A 10,846-nucleotide genomic window follows, 5' to 3' on the forward strand; every position below is an offset into this window, starting at 1 on the left:
TGTAGCTAAGCAGCAAAACCCCATTGCTTAATAAAAAATAACGACAAATTATCAAAAATCATATCCAATTCAAGGTCATTAGTTACAATATCCTTAGTATCATTAACTGAATATTAAGAAGAATAGAGAACTTATTTTCATCTTCTTGCAACAATAATACTAAATTTAATTATTATCACCATCTTCTAAACAACACGATCATTAAAAAGTTATATAAAATTTGTAAAATTTAATTTGTATTTAAAAAATTAGATGAAACAGGAGTGGATAAAAAAGATAGTGGTCAACAGTCACGTTACCTTTTTTATGCTAGGAAGGATTTCTTTTTATGTAGGAACAGAATAAGTAGTTCTAAATATTAGGCTTACTCACAAAAACTTGTATGAAATCATGGAAGCAAAATAATGATAGTTTATTACTAAAACTTAATTTAGCAATTCAATTCGGATGTCTTTATTAAAAGCGTCTAAAATAGTTAAAATATATTGTTCTTATGCCTTTTAAAATCTTGGAATTGTATTCAAATAAGGAAATATTTTTAAAATCTTGAGATTGTATTTAAATAAGGAAATGTTTGACAGTAAAAATTATTAGTCAATTTTGAAATCATAAATATGAGGAAAATAATAAAATGACTATTTTGTCTAGTATGTATTCTATTTTAAAAGCGTAAAAATAACGAACGACATTTCACTAAGGGCATTCTTGCTTCCTATATGAGCTTGTTAGCGTTGTTGGTCTAAAGTTCGAGTAAAAGACGTGAATTGAGGTAGAGACGACCAGCATAAATCTAGGCTATTTCTGCTTAGGATCAATGTTTTAAAAGGCGGGGGCGTGAGGCGAGGTGTTTTACCTCTAACGAGGCAAGGTGTAAGCTCTGAGACATGGGGCGTAAGCCCCACGGATCTTTAAATTTTTTTAATTTCAAGAATTTTAAAATAGTATAAAATAAAAAATAATTATAAAAATTACATTAAAATCACAAAATTATTACAAATAATCTATTTAAAATATTTATAAAATATAATTCAACTATGAATAATACGAAAAATATGACATATATCATAATATGCAAATTAGCTGCAAACGTCATTGCAACTCAAACATCAAAAGTAATGTATTCGATACGAAATCTTATATGTAGCTCTTAAGAAGTAATGAATCTTAAAAGATTTCGATATTATGATTTGATATTTTTCTTAAAATACTCTTTTTATTTAATATGCTTTCTATTTGAAAGAGAATTTATATAAAAATATATTTCACAATTTCAATATGAGTATTCTCTAGCAACATTTATTTTTAAGTTTCAACAAGTTAATAAAATGACACATAATTCACCATACAAATACCGTGATAACTAACTATTTGGAAATAGTTACTAGCTAATATTGAGCTATTAAATTAATAAGTATTATATCTCGTAAACGTGAAAAAAATAATATTTAGAAAAATAATTATAAAAAAATTATGGACTATTATATAGTAAAGACATAACAAAAGTTAATAAATAAATACTTTTTCAATGAAAACTTTATTTAAAATTAACTATCATAGCAGTATTAGTGGATAACGTGCAATAATTTTTATTTTAATTATGACATAAAATACTCTCAACTTAATGATTTATAATTAAGAAAAAAGTAATTTTGAATAGTCAACGATTTATTAAGAAAATTTGAAGATTTACAAGGTTAGTTACATATAATTGCATAAAGTTCTATTAGGCGAGCCCAGTACGCTGCGCGTTGGGCGTAACCGGAGCGTAAGCCCCGATGACCGAGGCGTAAATCTCACGAAACTAAGCCCCACACATAATCCCAGGGGCGTTTTATGAGTGCTCTGCCCCGGGGCGAGCCATGGGCAAATCCCAACTCTGCCTTTTAAAACAGAGCTTAGGATATTGGGACCTGGTTGTTGTTATATCCAAAAATCCTAATTAGAAGTTCAATTTATAAATTTACATGAGGTTTTTAACCACCACCAAATATATATAAATTAAATATGGACGGTGCTTACAAAGTCAACTCCAATATACAGAAAAATGGATAGAAGGTTTCTCTAGTCATATCTCTCCAAACAAAGCTATCCATGCTGAACTCTTAGCCCTTTTGAAGGGTTAAGAATCTGTTTCACTAATCGTAAAAACAGATTCCCAATGCTAATTTATTTATTTGAATCAACATTTCGTAATACACCATACATGCTTAAATTTGATCAATGATTGCAGGTTCATGCTCGACGATGGAGCAGCCACCCCACATCTATCGTGAGGCTAATACGATAGTGCACATTCTCATGAGTCACGCGCATGCCACCTCAAAGGATGTTAGATATTTTTTTTGAATTTCTCTCCTGCTTTCGTTTTTCCAATATCGCAAAAATTATTTTGGGGACTGCATCGTTTAGGTGTGTCCCGAATTGTAATAACACACTTTAATTTCATGTTTTAAACAAAAGTACTTTCATTAAGCGAAAACATAAAAAAATTCGTTACGTAGTGCATGGGAATAAGTAAACAAAAGGGAGTGCTTTCGTTCTCTATTTTTAATTAGTTTTTCTCATCAGTTTCATTATGTACCAAGATCTTTTTCTTGATATCAGCGACATTTCTGGTTATCATAATATTTGGTAGGTCACGAATGGTCAATTACCAAAGGTGGCTAAGAACTGAAAGGAAAATACTAAAAATAGACGTTCGAACTGACAATTATCATGCATCAAATTAAATGGGCTTATGGCCTAGCAAGGTCACTATGACATCTAAGATTGATTGATTGGCTGGAACTAATTTGATAACAATATTTTTCATAACCTTGTACTCCCCTGTTTCAAAAGATTGATATTATTTTTTTTATTAATCTGTTCCAAAAAAATTGGCACATTCCTATATTTTTCGTAAGTCTCAAAAGTCTTTATTTTTTAATTAAACTTTGTGTCAAGTCAAACTAAGATAAACAACTTAAAACAGAGGATATATATGAACAAAAAATTGCATTTCACACGCAATGGTGTTTTGTAACAAGATCTTCAGGCTTTAAAAGTTGTTCAATTTTATTACTAATTATTTTTTGTTGCTACAGTAGTATAACGTTTGACAGACATGTATTATTGAATATATATATATCTCCAAGAGGGACAAGCGCCCAAGTTACGATGCTTTGTTTTCTTAGCTACTTTCATGTATATGGCAATTTCAATTTGAAAATCCAGCTGGTTAATTGCTTCTTGAAACATCTACTAGTAGACAATTTTCAATACTTTTTGTGCCCAAAAAAGGTAAGAATTTTTTTTCCATAACGTTAAATCAACTAGTCATGTCAAGCTGAAACTCATGATCATCATCTCTTGAAATTTCATGATTAGTGTCGTGTGTGTAAGAGTTTGTGAATGAGGGAAATCTGTGTATATTCATTCGAAATAGGAGAGCTATTAGTCTCCTATAGCATATCTGTGTATATTCATTCGAAATAGGAGAGCTATTAGTCTCCTATAGCATACAAGTGATATACAAAAACCAAATCGAAAAGTCAAATGAAATCGAGATCAAATTTGGTTTGGTTTGATTTGGTATTGAATAAAAATATCTGAACCAAACCGACATATAAATATATCATTTTTATATATGCTTTTAAGATTTTTTATAGAATTTTCTTTAAAAAACTATCTAAAAATATTTACGATTCTCTTATGGGATGAAATATTTAGTTAAATATGAAGTGCGCTATTTTTATTATTTATAAATAATATGGTGTATGCACTTTCTTATCAAATATTAGTGAACTGCGTCAATCTCTTGTTTTTTCCATATTCATACGTCAAGATATCTATTAAATTCTTATATCTTTTCCGAATTTGAAGTAATATTTCGATATTTTAAAATTAAATAGAACATATCATTATATAGGTATCATATTGATTTTTATGTTTAATTATTAAATTCAGTTAACATTGAAAGTATACATTAACGAAAAATTATTGTCAGACGACTAAAAAATAACTATCATATATTACTAAGAAAATTTTCCCATAAGAATATGTTAATAGATCATATGTTTGCCATTTTTTTTTTAATTTTACTAAACATATATTTACTTATCAAAAATTTAACAAAGTAAAATTAAAATAATGTTCATGTAAGAAAAAATCCGAAAAACCCTGAAAAGCCCGACAAAATCGAACCAATCCAAACCGATATAATTGATTCGGTTTGATTTGATAAAAATCGAAAAAGCCCGATCCATGTACCCCAAATACAATCTATGGATAAGCTATAAAGAGTTTGAAGAAAACTGCTCTACAAGGTTTCTTATCCATTCAAATATTGTACCTAACTTATTAGGCTTTATACAAATATCAAGTTTATCCCTTATACTTGGTAAATTAATTATATGTTCACTACTGTCAAAGACAACTCAGTTTTGTCACGTAAAGAGCTTAGTTTATATACCTTATTCTTTAGAATCTTGTTTCCACTCTTCCCATGCAATGAGAGAAAGAGCCAAGACGAAATACAAAAAAAGGAAAAAACAAAGGAATCTTGAGAATATAGGACCATCATCATAATTACACAAACAAATGATAAAATGTTCATCATGCCGATGGATCAACACAATACATATCCAAATCAAAAGGGACTAAATTAAAATATATCTTCAAATAATTAATATCTTAGCTTCTTCTTTTCTTTTCTTTTTTTATGTAAAGGAAAGAATGCACAAAAAGAAAGATCTCTAATGTTGGTGCGCTTCTTGCTCTTTATTTCGTTTTCCTTTTCGTTAAAGACAAAAGCAATTGTATATTTCTTATCCTATTGTTTGCTCTAACATCAGTAAGAGGCAGGAGCGCAGACACCCTTGTTAGATAGCTACGAGTTTGGTAGAATCCAATAATATTTGCAAAGTCATAAACATCTCTAAATGTTCTTAGGACCTTTAATATCTTTTAGTTGGATTCTGTAGAGCATGGTGGCTCTATTATTATCAATAAAAGCAAATGGGAATCACGAAAACTTTATTAAAAAATGTGAAAGGTTGTAAAAAGTGATGTCGTTGAAATAAAATTTGCATTTCTAGCGTCATGCAAATGCGTTAAATACGCAATAGCAAGTACGTGATAATTTCACTTCCATAATTAAACTAAAAAGGAGTGCTTCCATAATTCTTCAACACTTCCATAATTCATTAGTATACTGTTTCCTAATTGTTTTTCATACTGTTTATATAATTATATTACTCCAGCGAGTTCTCAGGTGAATATATTACTCCCTTAGTTTCGCTATGTGTGATACTATTTCTTTTTTGATTTATGCTTCAAAAAGAAAATCTTGTTATATTTAGATATAATTTAACGTTAATCTTCTATGTTTATTCTTAATGACATAATAATTTTATAGTCACAAAAATGTCATAGCATATTCTAAAATCACAAATTTTTTTCAAAAAAAATTCTTAAATTTTATGTCTAATCAAACGTTGTAAATCAAGCAAAGGGAGTATTTGGTATATAGGCCAATTGGTTAGCTTTGTTTTGCGGGAAAAAAAAATAAGAAATAGCCTTATTTACAACTGCTAATTGAAAATTAGTCAATTTCAAAAATAATTGAATTTAGTCGTTTTTTCATGTAAAAATAAAATCGAACAAAAACAACCTTAAAACCCCTTAAAAATCCGGAAAAAAATTCAGCATAATATGGTGGAGTTCGAACTTTTTACATGAGATTCCAGCATAATATGCTGGAATTTCTTAATGTGCTGGAGTTCCAACATAATATGCTGGAAGTTTATACACAGGAGTTCATTAATCCAATATATTATGTTGGAACTTTTCGTGTTTCAGCTAGAGTATTTTTGTCTAGATTTTAGCTCCGCAAAAAATAGTAACTATTTTTCAATAATTTTGAAAATACTGATTATTTTCCAATTACTCGTCGGATTAGCTCATTCTATTTTCACTTAGGGTGTGTTTGGTATGAAGGAAAACATTTTCCGGAAAATATTTTCCAATTTTTCCATGTTTGGTTGGCTTAAATGTTTTGGAAAATATTTTCCTTATCAACTCATTTTCCTCTAATTGGAGGAAAATGTTTTCCTTATCAAGAGAAGGGAAAACATTTTCCAAAACTCGTTCTCAACCTTCCCCATCCTTACCAACCCACCCCACCAGCTCTCTCCAAAAAAGGCTTTTTCTTTTCAAATTTCGGTTTTTCTGTTACCATCCATCTACTACCTCTCCACCCCACCCCCTACCCCCCTACCGCAAAAAAATTACCTTTTTTTTTTACAACGCTTAAGAGGCGAGTGAAGAGTTAACATGTTGTATCTAAATCGTCATCTGGAAACTATTTGTGCAAATTTCTCATTTTTTATTTTTTTATTTTCTAAAAAGATTTCATCAATTCTTTTCCAGGTTCTTCTGTCACAACACCACACCCCCCACCAGATATTTCCCCCCCCCAAAAAAAATATTTATTAAATATATATTTCAGTTTTAGTTTTTTTTTATTTATCAGTTTAAAAGTACAAAATTTTACAAGTTCCAAAGTTATGAGTTCGGAGGTTTATGTGTTTGGATGTTTACGGGTCTAGAAATTATAATGTTTACGGGTTCGAAATTTCGCGGTTTCGAAAGTTTATGAAATTTGTGGATTCGGAAGGTTGTTGGTTTAAAAGTTTATAACTTCATGTTTATTATATCTAAATTATTTATGAATATTCTTGAGAAGCCATTTTCCTTAATTTGCCTACCAAACAACGGAAAATGAATAAGATTACTACTTGTTTTCTTAGAAAATATTTTCTTGGAAAATATTTTCCACGGAAAACATTTTCGTTATACCAAACACACCCTTATTTTGCGCTACTTCTCAAAATTAAGCTTTTCTCTTTTCACAAAGGTTTGCGTACAGCAAACTAATCTCTCTCTCTCTATATATATATATATATAAAAGTGGGAATGAAAAAGCTGATGTGGCACATCCCAAATACCAGCATTTTTATTTATCTTTTCCCTGGGTTTTTTTTTTTTGCTTTCTCCTTATTTTTTTTCATTTATTTAGTTTTAAGTGCAAAAATTCAAACGACACTTCTTTACTTCTCTTGGAATAGCGTACGTTCTGCCAGCTTTTATGAACCAAAGTAACGTTTTGGTTACTCATCATCAAGACCTATAATGACTAATCAGAATTAAAGGACATCAGAATTTGAAAAGCCTATCACTAGATAAATTGGAGACTATAAAATTGATATTACAATGTGGTTTCTCTTGAATTTCTTATTCGAGTTCTTCATTACAATCAACTAACTTCCTAGATTAGAACTAAAGCATTATCCACTAAATAAGTTGATTCTTATACAAGGACATATGAATTGTTTGCATTACACGAAGCTTCGAAAAGCGAGATGTCAGCAAAAATTTGTGAAACTGTCGATTTGCTAGAACACAGAAATTTCCAGTATTCGAACTTCGCGATGACGACTTTCCGGTTACGAACGAACCCTTCCCCAAGGTATTCTATAGGTTTGTGATAGTCTCTTTATAATCTCTCTGTAAATTTATTGTGCGGCTTTTCCTTTCTTCGTTTTCATCTTTAAAGCTTTACTTACTTTGTTTTTTTGTACTTTCTTTTCAATTCAACGCAAAATAATATGGTGATCAATATTCTCAGAGAATCATTCCAATTTTGTGATACAACTGCTCTTATCTCTATGATCTTATCGCCTTCAATGGTATCCTCTGTGACTCCCCTCTGTGCTAAACTGATAAGAGAGGGTGATAAGATGTTGATACAGTAGAAATATTTATTTGGGAAATAATCAAAACTATAAAAAAATTGAAATAAAAACTGGGTTAAAAAAAGGATTTGTTTAAGTAGTTATTTTGGCGGGATTCAGTATGCCATGGAGAGGGTTGCAAATTTTGAGGGTGCAAGAAATTAAAAGGAAAAGAAAGAGAACAGTAAAAGTTAAAGAAAAAAATAAGGAAAGGAAGAAAGAAATGAGAACGGAAAGAAAACAACTGCAGAAAATTCGAATTGCGAATCACTTTTGATCGCATTTTTTCCTCTTCTTTAATTTCTATATTGATATAAAGTAAAGAACAAAAATTAAAAATCAAGTAACTTATTTTACAAAAATCTATATTTATAAAAATTGGGGAAGTTATTATTAAAACTCAAGATAGTTAAAGATGTCTTTTTTTTTTTGTCAAAGATAGTTAAAGATGTCTAATGATTATGTGAATAGTATAATTTTAAACTATTGAGTCTGAGCTTTTTCCATTTTCCTTTTTATTTACAAGTATATCATTTACTATTTATTTTAATTTTCTCTTTGCAGGTTCACAAGCATATACTTTCATGATCTATTTGATAGATTCTGGAGGTTTAGAACATACACTCGCGTGCAATATTCTAATACTTACGGCAACATTAAACATCATTTCAGTCAATGCAATTTTCGTCTCACTTCTTATACTTATTTAGAGAAAAGAAATATATATCACCAAATTAGGAAGAAAAGGAGGGATTTTGTTTTATTTTATGCATTGCAAATCAACCGTCGTATTTTATCAGTATTTAAAGCATTTGTTAAAGTGATGTGTTGGAACATTTGGATGCCCCTATCTTGTAAGTTGTAACATGTATAGGGCTTGAAGTATGGAAATTGAGCACTTGGTTTGTAATTGAAAATAATTTATATTAGTAATATAATCAATTCATAGGATTAAATTTTGTATGCATATAAATAAGATTTTCTCTTTTATCTCAACTAAATTTAGAAGAAAAATAATAATTATATACTACATACATTTACTATTGTTTCTAATAATTGCGTGAAACGCGGAAAAATTAACTAGTTAAATATTAAGGGACTAACAAAGTAAGTGGCTTTACTAGTCATGTTGAACTGACCCTCATCATTGCTGCTAATTAAGATTCTCCACAATTGACCATCTCTTGAAATTTCATGGGTACTCTCTAATTTAATAAAACTATATGATCATTAATGTCAAGGAAAATTTACTTCTATTTTTTGTTGCACATAAAAAGATTATGCATGTGTTCTGTATATCCTTGGTCAGCCTAATCATTATTATAATTAAAGAAAACAAGATATCATGCCCATGTATAACCACACAACTTAAATCATCAAATAAATTTCGTGAATATATTTGCTTTAATTCCAGATGAAAAGGAAGATATTCGATAGCAACCTGATGTAGTTTGTGTCCTACTCACCTTTCCTTTTTAGCATTTTCCCACTTTCTTACGCTCTTTATTTATTTTTCCTTGTCGGTACAACTTGTTAGACAATATCAATCGAATATTTCTCATTTCCTTATGTTTATTTGTGTATATTATCCCTTAGTGGCACGTAATAATAACCAACATCTGTAAATAAAGATATCGTAGGACCCTTCCTTATTATCATTAGGTTTGGAGCCAAAACATTGAGTTCGATGTTGATAGTGCCTCCACTTTTTTTTCTATAATGGAAGTAGAAATTTTTTTTATCATACCCCTTACTCGATTATTGTCAACAAAAGCACATGTAATGATGGAAACACAATAAGAAAAAGGCTTTTGTAAGTAAGATTAAATAAAATATACTATTACATTTGTAGTGTCATGCAAATGCTTTGTATACTTAATATGTGATCGTCATCCACGAATTATAATTAGAAGTTTAATTAAAGACAACAGGATCAAGTGTTTTTTTTTTCTTTTTATCCTTTATGCAAATTAAAGATCCCTCCTCTGAAAAATTAACCTAAACAGCCACCCACAAGATAGTTTAAAATAAAAATAGTCAGTGAATGTAAAGTCAAGTATAATCCATCTATATTATGTATATAATTGTGCATAATCAGTGTATAATATATGTATACCGGCTAAAAAAATAAATATTAAATCCGTCTAGCAATTTATGCAAATATCTCCTTTTGAAAAATTATTCAAAACAGCCACCCACCAGATATTTTAAAATAAAAATAGTTAGTGGATGTAAAAGACATGTATAATTTATGTATATTATGTATATGTGCATAATCAGTGTATATTATATGTATACCGGCTCGAAAAAGTTAATATTAAATCCGTCCGATTATCTATGAAAATATCCCCTTTTGAAAAATTAACCTGAACAGCCCCCCACCAAATAGTTTACAATAAAAATAGTCGGCGGATGTAAAAGACATATATAATCCATGTATATTATGTATATGAAATAAGCAGTGTACAATATGCTTAAAGAAAAAATAAACATTAAATCCGGTCGGCTATTTATGCAAAGATCCCTTATCTTTTTGCGGTTCTTTTCAATAATATCATTCTGTCTAAGATTTTAAGTGTATTTTTTTTTAATGTCACTGACATTTATGGTGAATCATTGTAGTAGTTGGTAGGCTAGTTACTTAAGTTTCTTTTGTCCTAATGATCAATTAGCAAAGGTGGCTAATTATCCATAGGAATTGAAAGGAAAGTACTAAAAATAGACTTTTGAACTAACAATCATCAAGGTCATTATCACACTGTCTGAGATGATTGATTAGCTAGAAGAAGTTGATCTCAAATTACTTTCTCATTGTTTAGCTAGCATTTGGACATAGGTTTGATTGATCTTGCAAAAATGAATTTTTAAAAATGAGATGAAAAATGATTTTTAAAAGTTGAAATTGTACGTTTAGACATGCATTTTACTTGAAAAGAATTTGAATTTTTATGAGCAGAAAACTTCAAAAACTACTCTAGAAAAAATGAGTAAAATCTATAAACAAATAGATATTTGAAAAAGAACTCCCAAATTCTATGGCCAAGAGCGTAGTCTTAGGAACTTCAGAATGTGTA

General features: G+C 29.4%; 1 long non-coding RNA gene across 2 annotated transcripts; it reads left to right on the forward strand.

The window, feature by feature from the left end:
- The first annotated feature begins 7,124 nt into the window (after positions 1-7,124).
- On the forward strand, positions 7,125-8,728 carry LOC104228106 (uncharacterized). 2 transcript variants are annotated; one of them, XR_011403084.1, is made up of 2 exons: positions 7,125-7,518; positions 8,337-8,728. It is a non-coding gene; the product is annotated as an uncharacterized lncRNA (long non-coding RNA). The 2 variants fall into 2 exon arrangements; XR_711252.2 differs by having other exon boundaries at positions 7,125-7,507.
- The last annotated feature ends 2,118 nt before the right edge of the window (positions 8,729-10,846 follow it).

This window comes from Nicotiana sylvestris, chromosome 10, assembly GCF_000393655.2.
Source record: "Nicotiana sylvestris chromosome 10, ASM39365v2, whole genome shotgun sequence".
Taxonomy (NCBI): domain Eukaryota; kingdom Viridiplantae; phylum Streptophyta; class Magnoliopsida; order Solanales; family Solanaceae; genus Nicotiana; species Nicotiana sylvestris.